General features: G+C 38.7%; 1 protein-coding gene across 48 annotated transcripts in view; it reads left to right on the top strand.

Moving 5' to 3' along the window:
• ZBTB20 (zinc finger and BTB domain containing 20) overlaps nt 1–24,348 on the top strand; it is a 900,898-nt gene that overhangs the window by 696,154 nt on the left and 180,396 nt on the right. For 47 of the 48 annotated variants that reach the window (XM_071214788.1, XM_071214799.1, XM_071214789.1 and 44 more), the window contains one exon: nt 13,455–13,494. The gene's annotated coding sequence lies outside the window, so the exon portion shown is untranslated. Of the gene's footprint in view, nt 1–4,077; nt 4,098–13,454; nt 13,495–24,348 lie in introns of those variants that run through there. The other variant, XM_004475626.5, reaches the window with a different exon arrangement.

Raw genomic sequence — 24,348 nt, forward strand, 5'->3', positions numbered from 1 at the left:
AGTTGTAAGAACTCTTGAGGAAATCAGCTAACCTCCATCTGGGCAATACTTAACTCATTCTTAACTAATTCTTAACTCCTCTATGGAAACCATTTCTCAAAGTAAAGTTGGAAACTCTGTTATGCTTAGTTAAAAATACAGATCTCTCACCAGTGGGAGAATTGAATTCATTTATTTATTCCTATTAGTACATTTATTTATTCCTATTAATAGGAATACATTCCTATTCTTTTTGCCCACCCTCAAAGATAACCATATTCTTATTGTCAATTGAACCAATTCTACCCAACAGTGATGGAAAATGAGGTCAGAAGGAGGTGCACTAGATAGAGCCACATAAGCTGTGATAATGGCTTTGGAATCCTAAGCTTCAGAGATCCTGAAAAAATCTGATAGGTAGGAGAGGCTTTGAAATCGTAACCATAATATTGTTGCAGGATGACCAGATAAGGCAGTGCCAGCCAAAGTTTGGAGGCACAGATGTAAGAGCTTGATTTGGGCTATATGTCAAATATGAAATTTCTGCCTGTGTAAATAGAAATAATCTGTGCCACCTTAGGCACTCCTTTTTTGCCAATTGGGCCAGCTTTGCCCACCTGACACTCCCTGTTGGCAGCTGTACATAAGAGAAGCTTACAGAGCAATAGTGAATGTGTTTTGGAACCTTTCAGGAGGTCTTTCAGTTCTGAAGCAAAGGATTTAAGATGCTACAAACAATAATTTTTGCTATTAGATAGGTTTCCTCTTGTACCAACTACCCACTGTGAAAAAATAATAATTACTGGGCATTTAAAAGTATGTGCATAAATCATTCTGCAGAGAAAAGGGAGGTTGAAAGTTAATACAAGGCGTGCATGCTTTCTGACCAAGTGCTACCAAAATGAACCAATTTGCCACACATGCTTTGAATATGGGCAAGATCTGATAGCTTGCCTAAGATGGGGCATTCAGAGGAGGTCATTTTCTTGTCCATTTATGTATAAATCTTTAACACTCTGAAGCCATATACAAGCTGAGCTGAAGGAAATAGCCCAGAACTTTTCTTATCATATACTGGAGATGACAGACTTTTAAAATCTGATGGCTCTTTTGATAGCTTCTAACAAGAACTAGAACTTGCCTGGCTCCATTTATCGGACCAGGATAGATTTCTATGATTTATCCCTGCAGGTTTTTTAGCAGAACCTTACACTTACTGTCTAAATTAATGATATTCCTTTCATTTGCCATGACAAAAACCACTCTACACTATATACATTATGTTAAAGGGTTTTGTGGTTTTTTTTTTTTAGCATGTGGCCATATTCTGTAAAAAGCTTTTTCAGTTTCATCACGTTGACAAGCTGACTCCATTAAATCACCCACCCTCATCATGTTCACTTTTTTTTTCTTTTTTTGAAAAGTTAGAAAACAGTGATCATCTTAGAGTTTTGAAGGCATTCACTTTAACAAAAATAAATCTGGAAAAAAAAACATGAGCTTATTCCTTGATACAGAAAAAGAATGAGTTATGTCATTCCTCTCCTTGGCCCTTCTCTTGAAACCATTCAAGTGAGGAGGCGGCTGTGGGTGTTTTTAATTTTTTCCCAGTAAAATGGGATGTTTTTTAAATTCTTGTGATATAATCCTGACTTCTTCATCTCAGTATTTGTAATTATTATTTATTTAAAATAGAAATCACTTGAAGTTGAATGAATGGCATGAAAGCATTTCATTCAAGCACCTTTGAGAATTTCTGCACTCTCTGATAAAATGCTATTTGATAATGTTTTAGAACACATTGCTGTTTTGAATTGGGGCAGATACATCTCTGATCCTCCTACCGCCATGCTTTCCTCACTGGGAGGAATAAATAATCTGATCATGCTGCTACTGGGTCATTTAAAGCATTGAATGGATGTGTAAAATGAGAAAGAAAAAAAAAAAAAGCTCAGTATGGAGTTAATTAGCTCTGTGGAGCTGTGGGTGGGTCATTTCCTCAGGACCAAATCATGCAGGAGGAACTATGCATGTGCAGTCTTATAAAATTTAAAGAAAGCTATGAACCGTCAGACTCTGGGCACAAACTGATTGCCTTTGGAAACAGGAAAGGAACCCTTTGGTACAGTGACTACTTTGGGCTACATTGGTCAGAGACGAATGGACTTGCCATTGAACTGTCTGGTGCAGGCCCTTGTCAGACATTGAAAATGAGTAGGTGGTTAAGAAAGCCCTGGCAAGTCTGGCACTTTTTGTAATTTACCTCACTGGCCCTTTTTAGAAAGTTATATTTCTCCATTTCTTTTAAGGTACTTTATTTTCTAGGTCTCATCTTAGAAAGAGCACATCTTTCTGAAAGTATGGGAGAATCCTATATATTTTCATAATTATGTGTCACAGTGTTTCACAGATTATCACAGGTTCCCTGCCTGCTGAGAGCAGCTCAGCCATGGTTTGGCCTGAAGGATTCCCACTAGGTTGTTTACAATGTAATCCTTTCATGAAGCAGGAGGTTAAAAAGGAGGCAGAAAACATTCTCGATCCTTAGATCATTAATAAGTGAATACAAAAATTCAGGTAATTACAAGGAAATCTCACAGACAAGATTTTCTAGGGCAGAAAGATAGCTATATATTGTGAAAAAGTCTCCTTGAATATATGCTGATAGCCAGGAACCAATGGAAATTAACCATGAGGAAAACATTAATGAAGAATATTTTAATAAAGTTTCAGTGTAAACCATTTATGTTTTCTTATGTTTCTGCCTAAATTACTCTGATATCAGCAGAGACAGTAGTACACAGAAGGGTATGGACAGGGAGGTCCAAAAGGTTATGACTTTTGAGAGGAAGAATACAGATACACAATGTGTGTGTGCATGTGTGTGTGTATATTTGTATCTTTATTTGAAGTTAAATGATAAGTGAAATTGGCTTTTCTTAAAGCAGGAAGCAGGTGATTTCCATGGCGGTATAACTGGACTATTTGAAAAGTCCAGGAAAGAATCCTTCCTTCACCACCACCTCACACAAACACATTTACCAAATACCTCCCTCATTACCTGTGAAAAAAATCCCTGAATTTAGATCTTGTAGAGACTCTTACGAAAACACAGATTCCCCTGAAAGTAAGTACAATATAAAACAGTTAAATTAATAAATTTTCAGATAACAGAGCAAGTTGGGAGAGATGAAGAGCTGAGTGAGAGTATCCCAAAAGAGGCAGTCCCAGTCACATTTGCATCCTTTCTTTCAACTACCTGATGACAGGTATGCAGAAGTGGAAAGAAGAGGGAAGAGGAACTAACAACCTAAGTTATCAGCTTACTGTGCCCCAGCATTATAGAATTCAAGTTGCTGGTTAGCTTGACACCTTTGCTTTTCCGTCCATTCCTGTCAGGTGAAACAACATAAGCATTTGTCTGTTATCCTGTTTCTCTATTACCCTGTTTAGCCTATCAAAGTTGGCTTAAAGCTGACCTTGTTTTCTGTCGTGATACTGAACAAAACGCTTCTTTTGAACAGATTTAGACCTTTTTCCTTCCAACTCTTAATCACGCTAATAACCAACCTCAAGAAATCATTAGTAAAGACTTGAAAAATATCCCATAACAAGTCAGCTATCAAGAAATTGGCATAGTTTATTGCTTTGATTTGTGTTCTTATGAAAATAATGGGCTACAGACTGAAACTATATTTCTCTCTCAGACTCTTTTTGTAACTGGATCTTTACAAGTTGCATTGTGACTAATTTTTGTTTCCCTAGCAAAGGTCGAATAACACTCAAAAGGCTTTAATAGCCAAAGTCCGTCTTTAGAAATAGCTTTCTTCTATAATGTACTGCCAGTTTCTTATGTGTGTGTATTTTGACCTTCATGATGCATCTGCTATGGACTGCCAGTTGATTAGAACATGGTAGTGCTTTGCTTATAAGAGTTGGGCAATAGTTCAGTGATCCAGTCCAAATCTGAGCCATAGATAGAATAGGCTCATCTTCTATTTAAGAAATGTAGCAAACTACTTTAAATGAATTTGGTTCGGACTAAGTCATTAGAACTGTTCAACTGACTCTGTGTGCTGTATGTAATGGACACCTCTGCTGAGCTCCAAAGCCACAAGGTAAATAGACAAGAAAACTGGTCATTTGCCACCCCTGTTAGGGCTTCTCCCTGAGTGTTATTAGGTTTACATTCTTAATCATATGGGGCCCATTTGGGTCATTTGAAGGAGTTGTTCTCCTGAGGTCTTTGAAGATAATCTTAGGAGTAATGGTACTGATTTCTTATGTTATTTTTATGAACTTTAAAAAAAATTGGTCATTGAGTTTATATGCATATTTAATACCGGGTTTATGAACTATTCAGCTAAATTTCTTAGACATGAAAGAATTGGTTGTTAGAATGTTGTACTCTAGCTAATCATTATGTTAAAACTACAGTTGATTCAAGTATTTTTCCTCAATTTTATTTGTGTCATATGTGCTTTGAAAATTGAATCTATATATAAGTTCCATATATACCACTTTTAAGGAATTACTTATATACTGTATTCCTAATCCTCTTGAAACTGTAGAATGCATTTCACTCAATTATGGTGGGACTCTATAATTTTTAGGGACACCATTTTATAGGGTTTTAAGCTCTTCAGAGCTAAATGAGACTAAAGAGGTTATTGAAGTCGTCCTTCTGGCTGGAGGCATGCTGCTTTTAGTCCATTCAAAAACAGATGACGCTCTTTCCTATTTTAAAGAGCTGTGAAGAAAGACATTTCATAACCCTCTTAGTAATCTATTTGATTATTTACCATTTGCACATTTAATATCTTTAAGTCTAACTTAACTTCTTCACTGGACAATTTAATATCATTTTGTCCTAGAGACAAAATTGCTGACCATTATCCTCTTTGTAACAACTCATCATATAGTCAGAAAGCTATGAAGACACACCTCAGCTCCTCCTTCCCTAAGCAAAATTATCCCAGTTTTCTTAAACATTTACTTTTGTTCTTATAGCTCTTTCTGTAACAGAGCAGCAGAAGGGACTATTTTAAAAAAGTTCTGTCATATATGATGCCTCTGAGAAAGGCACTGCATATTTTAATTTCACTATGCTGATTTGAAAATAGCCACAACTTTTTCATTATACGCTGATGGACAGAGCATTTGTGTTCATTTAACCTTGCGGTTGAAACTTGTTCCCAAAAAAGTAACTGACTCATAGCATTGGCTAGATCCAGAATAAAGAGCATCAGTTTTCCTAATCTTAAAGCTCATCTTGCCCCCACTCCTAAAACACACTAAAATTAACTTTTCCTTGACCTCTCGCTGGTGCTATTTACTGATTCAATGACTTTTTTCTGTCTTCTTTGTCTCCTAAAATAGATGGCATTTATTCAACAAACATTTAAGTGTCAAGCTATGTATAGGAATGCTAGACTATGCTGGCCTGGGAGACTCAAATGTGAATGACATACAGCTTCTGCCCTCAAGGAGCTCACACTCTAGGGAGAGAAACAGAAGGGCATGGTACAAACTACAACCCAATGTAGTAAGTTCGATGATAGCCATGTGAACAAAATGTTAATGTTCAAAGGGGCAAGAGAAAGCAGTTAGGTAGGAAGGCTTCCCAGAAGACAGTACACTTACCACTGCTACTTGAACGATTGGGAAGGCCCAGAGTTATAGATGTCCTCGGCATGTTCGAGGAGTAGCAACTAGCCTGTCACAGTATATAAGGATGCAGTGGCAGGGGAAAAAAGACTAGAGAGGTGGACTGGGGCCAGATTGTGAAGTCTTGGATGCTCTTTAGGAAATAGTTGGTGATGGCAAGCACCAAAATAACATTTTCCAAATGATATTTTAGAAATGTGTTTCCAAGTCTTTAAAACACAGACTGTGCCCATGTTGTCTTATTGATTTAGTATCTAACAGATTATTGGGTACAAGTAATTGCTTAATTTATATCTTTTGGTATAAATTTTATGTCATGACTTTTCTCTTTGTATTTTTTTAACCAATTGAGGGAACAGTTTAGAGGAAAGGCAACATTCTGTTCACACTAATCTGGACATTTCATTTTCCTACTGTGCTCATATTTACTCCAAGGCCCTTTGTATTACTAATATGTTACCTTCTTTGTTGCCCTGGGATGAGTTTGCCCTAAATAAGCACAATATCTTTGTACCAGATGGCATTAATGATAGGCTGTGAGAAGCATTATAACCAAGTGCTTCTAATTGATTAGGCCATGTGATAACAATGCCAGATATTTTCAGTGTCCCTTATAGGTTATCAATTTACTGTAAGTCAGAGGCCCTGATAAACATATCCATTTGGAATCCATAAAGCTACAACGTCAGGACTTTGAGATAAGGAGGAAAAAGAGTTTGAAATCAGATTGTAAAGGGGTCCTGAGTATCATGCCAAAGAGTTGGAGCTATAGGAACTGTAATAAATCAACCTAAATGTATTAAATTAATCCAACCCCTGCCACACTTTCCAGCACTCTTTCTTTCACTGCATTGTAGTCTCTCAGACCCTCTACCTGTAAGGATCAAGAAGGATTGGGAGGACTTGTATGGGGTGGAGTAGGGTGTTAAATTGTATCACAACAATATCTCAGACTCAAAAACAGCTGAACTTCAGTTTCTGAGCCTCTCTCTTCGTTTATCATTACCTTATTTCATGATCTAAATTTTTGAAGGTAGATGTCCTTTAGGATTTTTTATCATAGCATCTTAAGGATAGGTAAAGCAACCAACCCTGTGATTCCTTTATCATTCTCAAGATGGCTCCAAAATAAAATGGTCTTGTAAAGCAGAACCCAAGATGTGATGACCATTTGTGGTATGTGTTGTCTTCTTATGACTGACCAAAAGCAATGAAAATGTTTCAAGAAACTGGTCTGCAGGACACCACAGAGAACCTAATGGGAGATTGCACATGCTGTCCATGCACATCTTAATAATCCTTCTTTCTGACTTCCGCTTGTAAACTTTTTAAAAAATCATGCCAAAAATACAGAGTTCCCATAAAACAACCCTTCACACTCAGTTTTCCCTGGTATTAATACTTTACATAAGTGTGGTAATTTTGTTACAATTGATGAAACGTTATTATTATAATTATACTATTAACTAGAATCCATTGTTTACAGTAGAGTTCACTCTTCATGATGTTCAGTCCTGAGTTTTTAAAAAATGTTTATACTAGTAACATATATACAACCTAATATTCCCGCTTTTAACCACATTCAAATATATAATTCAGTGGTGTTAATTATATTCACATTGTTGTGCTACCATCACCATCATCCATTACCAAAACTTTTCTATAACCCCAAACAGAAATTCTTTAACAATTAAGCATTAATTCTACATTCCTTACCTCCACCCTGACCCCTGCTAATCTATATTCTAGTTTCTAACTTTAGGCATTTGCTTATTCTAATTATTTTACCTCAGTGAGATCATATAATGTTTATCCTTTTGTGTCTGGCATATTTCACTCAACATAATGTCTTCAAGGTTCATCCATCTTGTCACAGGTATCAGAGCAGCATTCCTTTTTATAGCTGAATAATATTCCTTTGTATGTATATACCACATTTTTTATCCATTCTTCAGTTGATGGATTCTTGGGTTGCTTCCATGTTTTAGCAATTGGCAATAATGCTGCTGTGAACATCTCCGTGCAAATATCTATTCGAGCTCCTGCTTTCAATTCTTCTGGGTATCTGTCTAGAAGTAGGATTGCGAGGTCATATGATAATTCTATACTTAACTTTCTGAGGAACTGCCAAACTGTCTTCCACAGTGACTGCACTATTTTACATTTCTAACAACAATAAACAAGTGTTCCTATTTTGCCATATCATCTCTAACACTTGTTGTTTTTCACTTTTTTAATAGTAGCCTTTCTAGTGGGTGTGAAATGATATCTTATTATGGTTTCAATTTGCATTTCTCTTATTGCTAATGATGTTGAACCTTTTTTTTTTTTTTCATGTGCTTTATCTTCTTTGGGGAAATACCTATTCAAGTCTTTTGGCCAATTTTTAATTGAATTGTTTTGCTTTTTTGTTGTTTTGTTGTAGGATTTCTTTATATATTAAGAATATTAAACCCTTATTGGATACGTGGTTTCCAAATATTCCCCCCAATCTATAGGTTGTCTTTTTACTTTAATTATAAAGTCTTTTCATACACAAAAGTTTTTAATTTGTATGAAGTCCCATTTATGTATTTTCTTTTGCTTCTCATGTTTTTGGTGTAAAGTCTAAGAAAACATTACCAAATGCAAGTTCCTGAAGATGCTTCCCTATATTTTCTTCTAGAAATTTTATACTTAGGTCTTTAATCCATTTTGAGTTATTTTTGCATATGATGTGAGGGAAGGGTCCCCTTTCATTCTTAAGCATATTGATATCCAGTTTTCCCAAGACCATTTGCTGAAAAGACTATTCTTTTTCCATTGAATGGACTTGGCACCCTTGTCAAAAATCAAGTGACCATAGATGGGAGGGTTTATTTCTGAACCCTCAATTTAATTCCATTGGTCTACATGTCTGTCCTTACGGCAGTATCATGCTGTTTCAGTTACCATAGTTTTGTATTGTTATAAAACTGGAAAGTGTGAGTCCTCCACCTTCATTCTTCTTTTTCAAGATGGTTTTCACTATTCCAGGCCCCTTACGCATCATAATAAATTTCTTTGTTAGCTTGATCAATTCTTCAAGGAGGGCTGTTGGAATTTTGGTTGGGATTGCATTGAATCTGTAAATCACTTTAGGTATAATTGATTTCTTAACAATATTTAATCTTCTAATCCATGAACACAAAATGTCCTTCCATTTATTTGGGTCTTCTTTGATTTCTTTCAGCAGTGTTTGGCAGTTTTTTTGTGTTTACAAATCCTTTACATCTCTGGTTAAATTTATTTTCAGATATTTGATTCTTTTAGTTGTTATTATAAATTGAATTTTTTCCTTGATTTCCTCTTAACTTGCAAACTTTTTGCCAGATAGAAAATAGAGAATTAAAAACCTCCCAAATCCAGGGTGCATGAAATGTCATTAAATCTACCATAACATTTCTTGAATCTGTCAGATAAAGAAAATCATATATCCAGAATGAAGATGGAATATCAATTGACGGGAACCTATGAAGCTGGCACTTAATTCTAAGAAAAATACAAATCTAAAAATCCAGTAGTACCTCATCCTTTGATAACACTGAAAGCCAAGAACGTATTAAGAAAATCAGTAAAGTAAAAATCTTCATCCTACCATTTGGAATAGCTCACACATAAGAATTAATTAACACAATACTTCTAGAACATTAAAGACTTGTGAAAATGTCTCTTCTCATAGTAAACGAGGATATAAACCCACCTAACTTCTAGACAGAGTAGTTGAAAAAAGATTGCGAAGACTAAAACCATGTATAAGATGACATTTCTGTCCTATTGTCACACCATTTACCTTCTTCAAATAGAAGGATAATTGTTCAACTTCAGTTCATCTGAATTCTGGAGTTCTGTTATCAATGCCATGGCACATTCTACAATTCTGATTCATTTGTGACAAATAAGCTCTCCCTTTTCTATTCACAATGCAAACAGTAATCAGTGTTTGTGAATGAGTTATGATTACTTATTTTCTGTTTTTATTGTATTGGTACAAAAAAGCACCTGGACAGTACCAGTGCCTAGGCTTGGAGTTAGTCAAGAGGAATGAGAGACACACAACCCAGATTCTGTTTTTAACCCAGCCAGATACCTCAGCTGGCAAGTAGCTCAGCTTCCTCACCATAAAATGGGTATAATAATAGCTTTCTCTTACCACTGTGAAATATTTAGAATTCAAATGAAGCCAAACCCATCTCTTTCCAACAGAGAATCATAAACTAGCCTGCCTAATCCTGCATGAACCCAGATTTCAAGGAAAAACATAGAGTGGGGAACACCTAGAGATAGTTTAATTATGGAGACTTTGTTAAAAATATATAGACTTTGAAATAGTACAGTCTTAAGTTCAGATCCCAGCAGCTGCATGATTTGAGGTGAGTTTCCTAATTTCTCAAATCTTTCTTCTTTTCTCTAGTAAATTGTAAATAGCAGTATTCACTCTTGTGGTGAAGATTAAATGATATATTGTCAACTCTGCTTCTCAAACACTTCCATTTAGGTAATCCTCACTTTAGAGTGAGTGATCTAATATTCAGAGTGCCTGGGACATAACCTAAAGGAACCTGCCCCAAACGAGACCTTTCAGTGAAGTCCCAGGTTTCATCAAAAAGTACACGCAGCGATATCGCTGTGGAAGGGAAAAGGTTTTGTGGTGGATGTGTGGGAGTGCTGTATATTATATATATGAATTGCTGTGGTCTAGGGCTCTTGTTAAGAGAAGTTCAATAATTAGGGGAAAAAAAGAAAAAAAAAAGAAAAAGATAGGATGTAGAATTTTTTCCAAGTCAACACGTATTCTATATCTAACCTTTAAACCCATCGCTATATGCCATTTTGCTAGTAAGGGATCCTGACATTATATTGGGCTTCAATTTTCAGGAAGTTCTGGATCACAGAGTGGTTCAACAATGGCAACGGAGGAATACTGGTATAGGATACTATTGACAGGTGATATATGGCTGACAGGGAGCTATACAGGACATATGTCCAGGGTGCATGGTAATGTTTGGATATACTCATAGTGACAACAATTAAAAACTACAGCTGGGGGGGTACTGGGTTCCTGGCCGGTGGTGCTCTGTCGTGGTCCCTAGGGGAGCAGTGACAGTCTCCCAGGTGCAGTGGCAAGGACCGGGAAGGAATGAGGGTCCAACAGTGAGCCCCTGATGCTAATGACTATGCTTGTGAGCTGATATGCCTGAAATAAGAACAAGGCTTAGAGCAGCATTGTGCCTGGGAATTTCCTCCTGACAGCCTTCATGTTACTCAAATGTGGCCAGTCTCGAAGCCAAACTCAGCATGTAAATGCAATGCCTTCCCCCCAGCATGGGACATGACACCCGGGGATGAGCCTCCCTGGCACCGAGGGATCACTATCAACTACCAACTGATGATGCAACTGGAAAATGACCTTGAATTGAAGGTTCAATGTGGATCAGCAGAATATCCCTGTCTACATAAAATAACATGACTTTAAAATGCTGTTTGACCTAATGTAAGGGGGAAATGGAAAGGAGAAATGAGTTTATATGGCTACGAGTCTCTAAAAAAGAGTCTGGAGGCTGGCAGAAGGATTGCCCTTATGCACAACTGAGCAGAGTCTAAGAGACAGATAAAGTAGATACAACCCCTAGGTATTGGTTCCTTTAAGGGCTAAAGAGACCCATGGGTGCTATGGTCATGGCAGATGGGGTTAACTGCCATGTCAGATGGCCCTTCTTTGGAGCTGGTGTTTATGCGTGATGAATCTGGACTCAGATGGGATCTCTCTTCATAAGACTTTCATGCTACTGTGCTGGAGTTGTAGTTGGTGTTGGGGTTTAAGATATATTTAGGGGATCTGAATCTCTGGACTGACAATGTGATAGCCAGGCCCTGAGCCTCAACAGACTCCAGCACCTACAATCTGATTTATTGGACTCACCTCACTCAGCTAAGATGGAGTTGAAGAAGGACAACCACCACACCATGGAGCCAAGAGTGCCTACAACTGAAAGCAGGAGGATTGCATCCAGTATCCATGTGGAATCTGAGCCTCCTCTTGACATAAAGGTGCAATGGACACAACCAATCCAATGTCCACAGAGAAAAGGTGGCATTGGAGTGGGAAAAGTGGACATGGTGGCTAATGGGTATGGGGAATGACAGGAAGAGACGAGATGTGGAGGCGTCTTTGGGACTTGGAGCTGCCCTGGATGGTGCTTCAGGGGCAATCACTGGACACTGTAAATCCTCACAGGGCCCACTGGATGGAATGGGGGAGAGTATGGGCCATGATGTGGACCATTGACCATGAGGTGCAGAGGTGCCCAGAGATATACTTACCAAATGCAATGGATGTGTCATGATGATGGGAATGAGTGTTGCTGGGGGGGGAGTGGTGGGGTGGGGGTGGTGGGGTTGAATGGGTCCTCATATATATTTTTTTAATGTAATATTTTTACAAAATCAATTAAAAAAAAAAAGTACATGCAAATTTTGCATTCTCATCCTCAGTGGATTTTTGTTTGTTTCACTAAACTGGAAGTTCCATGAGAGCAAAAACTGTTGTTTTTTTCCTACAAGATCCGAGTAATAGTTTAAATTACTTATTAACAAGGCAAAGTGACCCTCCAGGAAGGCATCCATGTCTGTATTATTTACTTTGTGGTTGTAGATTCTCCCCGTCATACTGCCACATATCTCTGGGTATACCCATATCCACATTTGAGAAGCATTTGCTTGGCAAGATGCTTGAAAACCCAGAAGGTACTTGGTAAATAGTAATTCTTGTTATTATCATTTCTCTGCTGATTACTTCTCTACCCCATTGTTCCTAAGGCTCTACGGACTTTTTGAAAAAGATATTATAAAGCACTAGGAAGGTGAGAGTCTGGGATGCCTTTGAAGGAATCTGTGTATCTCGAGCCCTACACATTCATCCACTTGGAGTTCTGTTTTGTATATATTTTATTTATTCCTGGCTTTGGCTTACAACGCTTAGTTGAAATAACTAGAGGCAATGAGCAGTGTGATTGAAAAAGGGTTTTCTTCTCTTTCCTCTTAGGCCAAGGGTTGTTAACCTGGAATTCATGGACGGCCCTTGTAGAGTCTGTGAGCCTCTTGAAAATGGATGTTTTCGAAGAGTTTTTGGGGGGAAAGGGGGTTCCTATAGAGATCTGTATCTTCTCAAAACATTGAAAAGTACATATGGATGTGCTGAACTTGTGCAGAGGGTCTTTTGAGCATTAAGCATGACTGAAGTTTATAAGGGTTTGACTTGTCATTGTCAAGCTAAAATTAATTATGTACTATGTAGTGAGGTTTTTAGCTATTTTAGTGCTGTCCAATAGAACTTTTTGCAGTAAAAGAAATGTTCTGTATATGCACAGTCCAATACAGTAGCCACTAGCCACTTGAAATGTGGCTAATGCAACTGAGGATCTGAACTTTCAATTTTTATTAAACTTTGGTTGAATTAAGTTTAAAAGTTTAAATAGCTAAATATGTCTAATGACTACTATATTGGACCATGCAGCTCAAGATAATACTCATATGAAACTGATCAGACTTTGAAATTGACAAAGAAAAATCTTTATACTCCTTGTGCTGGTCAACAGAGGAGATGACACTTTTGAAAAATACTTATGAGGCTTATCTTTCTTTTTTGGGTTACAGGTAACAAAACTTCGTGGGCTTCTACTGCTGTTCCTTTAGGAGCAACCATTCTACATATACTTTAATGTGCTTTCTTTCTCCTCACTGTGTCATTTGGTTTGTTTTTAATTCCTTATTTTTCCTTTGATTTTCAGTTCCTTGACCATCAGTCTGTGGCCTGCCCCTTCTCTTCCTGTGAGTAAAACTGGTTTCTTTACCTTTCATATAAATGTCAGATTTGGGAAATTTTGGTCTTTATTGTCATGTTTTCTTGTTGACTTTGTTGTGGTTTCTAGCACTTTAGTATGTTTTCCAGTTTCTTTTGTGTTTGAAGCCGATGCTATTGGTGGCAGTGGTAGATGCTATCCATGAGGATTGCTGAAAATATCACCTTATATAAGAACAGTTAAAGACTGCCCTTTTACTTGGCCACAGCTGCTATTTGCAAGAGCCACGGCTCTTCTACACTGTAACGTACATTTTTCAGCCAGATACCGGCAACATTTGGGCCTTTTGTGCCATTGTTAATCAGTGGACAATTATTTATTCTTCTGTTATGTACCCATTTTAACTTCTAGATCAGAGCTTTGGTTTATTGACAAGCATTCTAATATCCTTTTACTAAGAAGTACAAGACCAAAAAGTAAACGGGTTAAAATTTTGTGCAAAATTATAAAGTCCAGGAAAAATTAAAAATAGAGAAATCCAGGATTCAAATGTGCAGGTATATAGGTGCTACTCTCTTTTTAAAAAGGAGGAAAGTTGCTAAAAAAAAAAAAAAAAAAGAAAGAAAAGAAAACACTTTATTTCAGATTAAAAGAGAGAACATCTATTTTTTTAAAGCCTAACCAGGCTGAACAGAGTGCGTTGGGATCAGTTTTACTTTGGGCTGCTTGAAAGAGGTTCTGGGGCAATGAACCCAAATAAGCATTCACCACATGGGACATCACCTGAGAGATTCTACAGGAAGTGTTGGAAATAATCATCAGGCATCCTTCAGCTGCTTTTCACTCTCTGGTGAACACTGCCTCGTTCACAACAAGGGAATAACTTACTTCACTGACTGTTCCTCCTTCTGAGATATTTCTTGTGCTATGGTCAGAAGGAGGGTCCCCATGGCTCCTCTGCTGGTGTGTGGCTCAAAGATGGCAAGGCTGAAGTCCAACATGACATTTATTTGACAGAGAAATGAGATTGATTAGCATCCCCAAGGAGTGGTGCTGTGTGGGTCTTATCTGCCCCTGGCAAGTCTTGCTATTCTCGGTGTTGATAGAGCGGGTCTGTTAATGCTTACGATGTCAATGTCCTGCTTATGGTGACCATTTACGTCTCCACCTCTTTTCCCTCAGTTACATAGCATTGCATATTTCCAGTCTTCTGACTGGCAAATCATTTTGTTACAGTTCTTTTGTGTAGAAACAGTTCACATAATAGCTCTGTGTTAGAAAGGCATTAATCCTCACTGTCACCGGGAATGAGTCAGCACAGTGCACTCCGGCCCGCGTGGCTCAGCTCTTATGACGTCAGCCCTCTAGGGCAAGCCTCAGACACAGGCAGTACAGGGGACTGGAGGCCTGTGTCACAGATTACAAACCAAGGAGAGCTTCAAGAGAAAATATGTTGAAAGGCTGTATGTGGCCCATAGAAAAACGCGAAACTGATTCAGTGCTACATCAGCTATCAATCAGGCCGCTTTTAGAGAGATCCTATTTGTCTAAGCAGAGATAAGGCAGAGAGGGTGATCTGCGATGAGCTGGTCACTCATTCATATACCCATGTACCCACCTGACCTTGTCCTACCCCTGGGCCAAGATTCATGCTTGCTTGATGGTTCCAAATCCTGAGGCTGCCCATATGTCGGGAGGGTGACAGGGTCTACAACAGTCCTGCTGTCCTCAAGTGCCCCATGGACACAGCTGATGACTCCAGGGACAGTGGCCCAGGGATCCAAAGAAAAGTTACTTGGGAACAGATTAGCATATTATCTCCCCAGGGTTCCTAGCTCCTAGATGTTCCTTATGCTTTTCCTCTAGATAGATGCAGAATTCTACCTATCCCGCCTTCTCTCCTTCCTACTGCATTTAGTCCAAAATCCCAATTTGGATTGGAACCAGATTTCAATGAGACCTGAAAAGGAGGCTGCCAGACTTTCTCCCAAGAGTTTTCCATTCCTTTACTTTTAGCAGAAATAAAGAGGGGCCTTCTATAAACTGCCATGCTGCGTTGAAGTAGGTAGCACCGACTTGCCATATTTGGGAAACCCAGTTCTTACAGCTTAGGCCTCTCTGCAGTTCACACTCAGACACCTGTTCAGGACAATACCTTTCAGTAAACTAAGTGTTGGAAAGAGTGATAATTCACTTGCTCAGTAGCAGTCTCTATTTAAAAGAAACTCTTTCACCACAGCATCTATCCTTCACTCTTATTCTTATCCTCATCTCTGTGATAACCATCAGAAGATACTTGAATTCTAGAATCTTCTGCCTTCATTAGGTTGCTAATAAGCTCCTATCATGCTTATAGAAGCTAATACTACTGCCTGGCTTAGTTTTGATTAAGCATAACACATAGCTCTTCATTAGTCAACAAACATGTATGAGATGTTAGTCACAATGCTTGGTCACAAAGATCAATAAGAAATGCACCCTGTCATAAAGGAGTTCATAATTTGGTAACTGAGATAAATAAGTGAATAAAAGCCATACCCGGCAATAGGTGCTGGAATAGAAGTATACACAAGTAGAGGGAGAGCAATAAGCAAGGAGGACCCGCCTACATTGTTAGAGAGGGGTCAAGCTGGGTCTTAAAGTAAAAAAGAATGAATTGCAGTTTACCAAGGAGATGAGGGAGATGGGGAAGTAAAGGGGATCAAAGGCAGGGAAAAGCAAGAGCATCTACAAAGACAAGAGATGGCAAACAGCAGCCAGATACAGAGGCATGAGAGGAGTGAGTGCGACTGGAGCATGGCAGTTGAAAGGAGAGCACTGAGAGATGACGCTGGGAAGCAGATAGGACTCAGCTCACAGAAGGCCTTTTATGCGAGGCAAAGGAGTTTGGACTCGGTCTTGTAGGCTCGAGGAGGATTTGAAGAATTCCAGGCAGATTTATGTTTTAGAAAGAGCTCACTTAGGACAGGTTGGGTGGCAGACTTTTAAAATAGGAAACAAATTAGAGGTGAAAACCAAGAGCTTGAACTGGGCAGTCAGGGTAGGAATGGAGAGGAGGGGTTATTTGGTAGTATTGAAATAGACCTTGACATCTGTATAACCTGAGCATAGCTTGGCCCACTGCATAATCCTTGCCTTCTAGGAGAAAGGCTGATGTGTGGTATGGGGCCACATTTCAGGTCAAAATACATCTTTGTGGAAGCTTCACCAGAGACCTCAATTTGAATCTGACTTCTGAGCACCCTGAAGCACAACAGGGTCAGTGCTCTGCCTACAGGTCTCCCAGGAGGGTGGCAAAGGCGCAGGGAGGCAGTGGGGAGGGCAGTATCTCCTTCTTGACAGACTGACCATGGCAGAAGGGTGGGCAGATTACTTAAGGGTCCTTACTTTTATCTTCTTTCATCTAAAATGAAATAATCCTCCAAGAATGCCCCCGTGAAGGCAGTCAGTGCCCCCACTTTCCCCTCATTTCCCATTGCTGCCTTTTCTAAGCAGAAGTTCCACACCACTGAACTGAATAGCAACTTATGCACAACCGGGTGTTGAGACAATTCAGTATATTCATTCCTTTTTGCTGAATTAGAGTTCACCATAAGTGTGCTTTTCTCTTGTTCACATTGGGCTGCCAGGACAATTTAAAGGGAATTTTCAACAGCTTATGTCTTATGTACCATGTTCTCTTTTGCAAATGGGAGGATGTGTGGGTGTGTTTAAGTCGTCTTTATATTGCTTTCTGAAGAAAGGTTTGAGGAGATGAACAAGACGAGGGATAGGGACCTATTGAAAGCCCAAGTCCCCACAGTGACCTGAGTGCAGTACGTAGGCTGGTGATCAGATGGTCAATTATGTGTTTGTCAAAACACAGTGGGCTGCATTCCAGGCAGCCAGCTTTGGAGGCCCAGCTTCTGCCAACCAAATGTCATCTGAGAACATGCAACACTGGGCACTGTGAAGGAGTTTGAAATAGACCATGCCACAGCCAACCTACTGCCAGTCTTATAGCACCAATATGGCATGCACAGCCGGGCTCCATGTTTCAGAGCTCAGGAATTCACTGTACTAAATTCAAGAGGTCAGATGGGTTCATGTTTTCAAAGCCTACATTCTCTGCTTTGAACATTGTGACTTGCTCCTCAGCAATTTCCAAGGGATTTTTCCAGTCGCATCTCTGTGGAAACCACTCTTTTTGTGATGGTTATGAGAGCCTTGTAAATGTCCCAGAGGAGAGAAAAAAATAAATAAACTTGCTCTGACAATGACTGTGATTCCGACAGAGGGATTCCAACTCTTAGGAAATTACATTAAAGGTGCATAGCTTTTAAAATATCAGGAACCACCTTGGCAACTTATAAAAAGCAGAAGGGCTTTGCCTATTTTATAAAGTGATTTGCATATACCTGCATAAATAATGTCCCCACCTGTACTTTTATGCATTTAGGTTGAATAAATTAAATTCAGTGATCTTTAAAATATTCACTGTCTTTCATTGCTCAAACACCATTTTTAGGACCCTTCCTCCCCTTTTTTTTTCCCTGCAGTAGTACTGGCTATGTTTTTTCAGTCTTTTGACTAATTCAGAGAATGAAATGCTCCATAGCCCAACCTGCCAGAGCCAGGAACATTACCTCCCTGAACTTTCCTGATTGCCTTTTTCTTATTCTTTTTCTACCTATCAGACCATGAGTTCCATATAGTTTTCTTAAGGAAAGATAGGAGAGTGCATTAACTACAATGAAAACCCAGTACAAGATAGGGTCAAGCCCTAATACCTATGTGTGTATCCAGACTTGCACTGACATACAATTCAGGAAAAAACACCCACATTAATCTTTTCTTCCTTTTATCCACTACTACTACCACTTTAGAAACCATCCAGCCCCTAAGCCAGATCAATTCTAACTTGGGCCTTCCAATTAAAGCCTTGTCAATCAGTAGGCCAGCCTATTGCACATTAATCCCGTAAGATGTTATTGAGCACTTATTACATATAAAGCACCATGCTTAATGTAGGAGTTAAAAGGTAAATATAGGACATTGCTCTTACTTGTTCTTAAAAAACTTAAAATTAAGTTAGGAAAGGAATGTATGTTGTTGAATGTTTTATGTACATATAAGACAAAACATATCCCAGGGTCAAAAGGAATGATAGAGTTGAGTACGTACTGTCAGAGTTCATCAGGAGAGAGAACCTCGAGGGCTGGAAAGCTTCATGTAAAAGGTGATTCATCTGGGTCTTAAAAAATGGGTGGACTGTAAAAAAAAAGATGATTCGTAAAGGAATGATATTCCAAGCAAAAATATAAACCCAAATGTTGGGACCCTTGAAGGAGTCTAATAAAGAACACTCCTCTTTCCCCTTCAAATTCTTAACCCATGGGAAAATAAGGCATAAGAACTGATAGCTAGGGAAGCAAAAACTTTGATAAAGCCTGGGTTGAAGGACATTTCTCGGTGTGAGAGGCAAAATGGGCTTGCTAACTCCTTCCCCTTCAGTTAAGACTCTGGAAGAGTCTTCCCAAGGGAAATTTTGAAACTGCATGAAAGCAAAACTTTTCCTGGTCACTAACTCCCACTAGTCTAAGTGGAAAAGAGAAGAAAAAGACTAAAATCTCAACCTTTACAGACTTTAATAGATCACTTCCAGCTAATTAAGGAACATGGACCAATGCTTCCCCTTCCTAATAATATGGCTCATACTACCTCCATAGGGAAGTAGAAGGAATGAAGCAAGAAGCAAGAAGTGTTTAGAAAACTTCCTTCTGGCGGCGGACTTGGCCCAGAGGTTAGGGTGTCCGCCTACCACATGAAAGGTCCGCGGTTCAAACCCCGGGCCTCCTTGACCCGTGTGGAGCTGGCCCATGCGCAGTGCTGATGCACACAGGGAGTGCCCTGCCACACAGGGGTGTCCCTGCGTAGGGAAGCCCCATGTGCAAGGAGTGCGCCCCATAGGGAGAGCCGCCCAGCGCGAAAGAGGGTGCAGCCTGCCCAGGAATGGTGCCACACACATGGAGAGCTGACACAAGATGACGCAAAAAAAAAAGAAACACAGATTCCTGTGCCGTTGACAACAACAGAAGCCGACAAGGAAGGCACAGCAAATAGACACAGAGAACAGACAACCAGGGTTGGGGGGAAGGGGAGAGAAATAAATAAAATAAATAAATCTTTAAAAAAAAAAAAAAGAAGACTTCCTTCTGGAAACTAGGAGTGGAGAAGAGGTACTCCTACTAATACTAAAGTCTGCAGGCTGGGAAACGAGAAAGAAGTACTGAATGAGCCAAGAGACTAAACAAGGCTCTCACAGTCTACTAGGACATAACTGAAGTTGGGACTCATGGTTCTAGAATTATCCAGCGTCTAAAATGAGGGGTCTTTTAGGAGTCTCAAAGTTCAGAACCTGGAGGACCAGGCAAGAAATGAAAATAATGAACTAAAACCTAGTTGGAAGGAATAATATAAAAATGCTTAACTCTTGTTAAACTAATAATAACAAGAAGTAACATTTATTGCTATGCTTTAGATACTGGACCAAATATTTTTAACGCCTATCTGATTTAAAACTACACTATTATATAGCTGCTGTTTTAAACCTAATTTTTCTGATGAGGAAACTGAAATTCACAATATTTGAGTCACAAAGTAAGTAATAGAGATAGAACTTAACCCAGGAATATCTGTCTTAAAAGCCTTGGACAAATTTCAGTAAATGCAAATTGAGTTTCTACTAAATGCTGAAGATAGAAAGGTGAGCAGAACAGACATGGTCCCCGACTTTACAATCCGGTAAATGTAAGCCAGGTATTAATCAAACAATTGTACCAAAAAAACTTATAATTTCAAACTGTACTTACTGTTATAAAGTAAAAGTATGATGCACTCTAAGAGCAATTATAAGAGGGGACTCTAAGTGAGTCTGGAAGTTCAGGAGAATCTTACCTGAGGAAATGACACTTGAGATTACATCTGAAGAGGAAAACCTAAGAGGCGAGGTTGAGTGGTGGAAAAAGGTATTAGGCAGAGGAACTGGCATGAGTGAAGGCCCTGAATATAGCTGGAGAAAGAAAATGAGGGGAAGAGCAGCCCAAGTTGAGGGTGAAGAGAGATAGGGAGGGCCTGCTGCTCTCAGGCACTTGGTAGGCCATTTTAAGGATTTTGTTCTTTGTCCTCAGGACAATGGGAAGCCAAACTTAAGAAGGAGTGTGGCATGATTGGTTTTGTATTTTAAAAAGACTATGCTACTCTTGGGCATTTATCTCAGAGAGATAGAAACATATTCACGCAAAAACCTGTACAGCAATGTTCATAGTTGTTTTTTTAATAATAGCCCCAAACTGGGTATACGTACTTATCACAGAATACTGCTCAGCAGTAAACAGGAATCTTCTACTGATATACACAACTTGGATGGATTGCAAAAGAATTATGCTGAATGAAAAAAAGCCAATCTCAAGATTACATCCACTATGATTCCATATATGTAGCTTTCTTGAAATGACAAAATAATAGAGATGGAGAACAGATTAGTGGTTAGAGTTGTTAGATAGGAGAGAAGGAGGTGAATGTGGCTATAAAAGGTAGCATGAGAGATCCTTGCGACGGAACTGTTCTATATCTTGCCTACAAGGGTAGCCACATGAATCTACACATGATAAAATTGTGTAGAATTAAATACACACACATATGAATATATATAAAACTGCTGAAATATGAATAAGGTAGATAAAGGGTATCAATGCCAATTTCCTAATTGTGCTATTGTACTTTAGTTATGCAATATGCAATTTTGTACAAAATAGGGTGAAAGATACACTGGATTTTTCTGTATTATATCTTATAACTGCATGTTAATCTACTCTGTAAATAAAAAGATAAAAAAATACAGCAAGCCAGCTTCATTGTGGAAAATTATTTTGGAAGGAGCAAAAGTAGATATTGGGAGACGTAAGGAAGCGATTATACTAGAGCAGATAAGAGATAAATAAATGGAACTGAGAAATAATTCCGATGTAAAATATACAGGACTTGTTTATGGATTGGATGTGGGGGAGTGAGAGGTGGTACCTGTAACTTCCGGTTTTAGGCCTAAAAAACCATATGGAGAATGGTGTCCTTCATGAGTATATGAAACACCAGAGAACTGGGGTGAAGGGATGATCTTAAGTTTTGGTTTTGAGATATGGGGTGAGAAGTATTTTGATAGATATGCATGGACATATTGAATAGGCATTTGAATATTTACAACTGGAATTCAAAAGTGGAGCAAAGGCCGTTTTTTTTTTTTAAATCAATTCAGGATAATTGACGTGTAGTGATAGATGAAACCATGGGAATGGGGGGTATTGCCTAGAGACAGGGTTAGATTGAGAAGACGGCCCAAACTGAGACTTGAAGGACTCTTAATACTTAATGAGCTGGTGGGGAAAAGTGAGTCTGTAAAGTATCCTCAAAAAGAACAACTCAAGAGGTAGTAGGAAATCAGAACACTTTGACACAGAAGCCAAGGGAAAAGAATGTTCCAAAAGCAGAGAGTGGTCACTGGTATGAAGTGCTACTGAGAGGTCAAGTAAGTTTGGACTGAAAAATATATATTTAAAAATTAATCTGGAGGTCATTGATGACCTTAGCAAAAATGTTTTGTTGAAGCGTGGAAGCAGTAGCCTGTCTATAATGGGATGAGGAGAAAGTGAAAGGTGAAGAATTTGAGGCAGCAAATGTGGACAACTTTTTTTGCTATGAAGAAAAGGAAAAAGAGCTAGTGTAATAGCTTGAGGGGGGGGGAAGTTAGATCGAAAGAAGATTTGAAAAAAAATGGAGGTATTTGAGTGTGTATACTTATGGGAAGAATACAATAGAGGGGAGAAATTCAATGTACAGGAGAGAGAAGAAGATGGGATGATTGGTAATGCAAGATTCCTGATAAGGCTAGAGAGATGGAATCCTGCGTGTAAGTGGAGAGAAAGAAGGAGGGACACCTCTATGGTTACAAGAAAGAAGGAAAAGATAAGGGAATAGGCAATCCTATGTATGGGTTTGGAACTGAGAGGTTGGGAGATTTCCCAAATGATGCCTCCTGGTGGCAGGGTCCTGCTAAGAATAAGTGGGGAGGAGAGATGAGGAAAGTGGAGGTTTGAAATAATTCTTGGAGCAACTGGGACAGCAAGTTGACCAGAGAAATATAGTCGGGTTCTCCCTGGCAGTGTTGAAGACCCAGGTGAGTTTGGTGGGCTTATGTTGATAACTGTCTACCTTGTGTGATTTTCTGTAGCAGTTCAAAGCTCAGGCTTAGAGGAGATATATATTTGAGCTCAAACTAGGATGGGGTTTCACCCAGTATGTGTGATAGAGCATTAGGGTTTTAGCTTCTTTTTGGATGCTAGCTAAGGTCAATATGGAAAACAGTGAAATGAGTTCAGTTCAATTCATCAAGCCTCTGTTGAGCACCTATGTTGTATCAGGCACAGTATTTGGTACAGAGGATTCATAGGTGAATAAGGCACCATCCTGGCTCTCAAAAAGCTCACAGTTTAAGGAGGTTTGAAGGCTTCCATTTGATACAACAGGCCAGGAGTAAGTGATTTGCCAAAAGACACTTTTCTTCTTTCTCCCTATCCATTCCCTGTGTCCTGGCTTTACCAGGATTCTTAAGGGATATCTACTCTTTGCCTTGGCATTAGCAATGCCAAGTCTGTAAACTATATCATAAATACATAAGTGACAACTCTGATCTCCCCTATCATCACTTTGCTAAAATATGACCATACAGCAACAGTTAGATCATCTCTTTGAAGTGTGGTATTGGTACAGTGTGAATTTTCTAAATTTTAAGAGCTGGGGTCTAATTATTAAAAAAAATTTTTTTTACTTAAAAGAGGGAGGGAAAGGGGAAAGAGGTTGGGCAAGAGGGAGTGAGAAAGGAAAGGAGGAAGGAAGGGAGAGAAGGAAAGAAGGGACAGAAAGCCACTTAGCTAGTTTGTATAGCAGCTTATCCTTGCTCTTCGCAAGAACTCTCATTTGAAAGGCATAGATGAGCCTCCTTCCTCATGGTGGCCTACACCATCAGCCTCCAAAAACAGTTTCCAGACCTGGAGGCATACCAGAAGACGCTAGACTAAATCCCAAATGTTGGCAGCATAAGACAAGATAGGAGGAGAACCTGAAGGAATTGAAGTTCCTGATTTCCACTAAAAGTAGGATTTCATGCTTGGATTTGTTCTAAGCATGATAAAAAGGTGGCTTAGAAAGAAGTGGTGGGAATGATGGCATCAAAGACATACCATTCTCTTGGATTCCTTTTAAGAAATGACATTAAAGTCATTTGACTCAAAACTTAATTGCAGATACATGTGGGATAAAATTTGGCAGCTGTTGAGCAGATGTATTTTTCTTTTAATTTGTACTTCTTTCATGATTCTATAATTCACATTTATTGCAAAATATTAAGAAAGTATAGAGTAAGGGGGAAACATTCATAATGTATATTACACAGAGCATTTGTTGTTAACAATTTTTAAGATCACTTTCTATTCTCTTTTCTGGATTTATTATACTTGAATATACATGTTTGTATAGGATTGTACCCTATTTCATTAATGCACTACTGTATAATAAGTACTATCTATTGTAGTTAGACACACTTTAAAAAACATCATTGTAATGTCTGAATAATATCATATCGTACAAAAAACAGAATTTACTCAGCTATGCCCTTGATATACATATTTAGGTTATTTTCATTATTTAAGCATCGATATTTTAAAGTCCTTTAAGGCAAGATTTAAAATATAGAAGGCAAGACTCAAACTGCCAAACTTGGAGGGAACTTGAGGCAGGCAGTTATGTCACACATCAAGAAATTGCTCAAGTAATGATGTCACCATATTAA

This window comes from Dasypus novemcinctus, chromosome 4 (genome assembly GCF_030445035.2).
Source record: "Dasypus novemcinctus isolate mDasNov1 chromosome 4, mDasNov1.1.hap2, whole genome shotgun sequence".
NCBI classification, from domain to species: domain Eukaryota; kingdom Metazoa; phylum Chordata; class Mammalia; order Cingulata; family Dasypodidae; genus Dasypus; species Dasypus novemcinctus.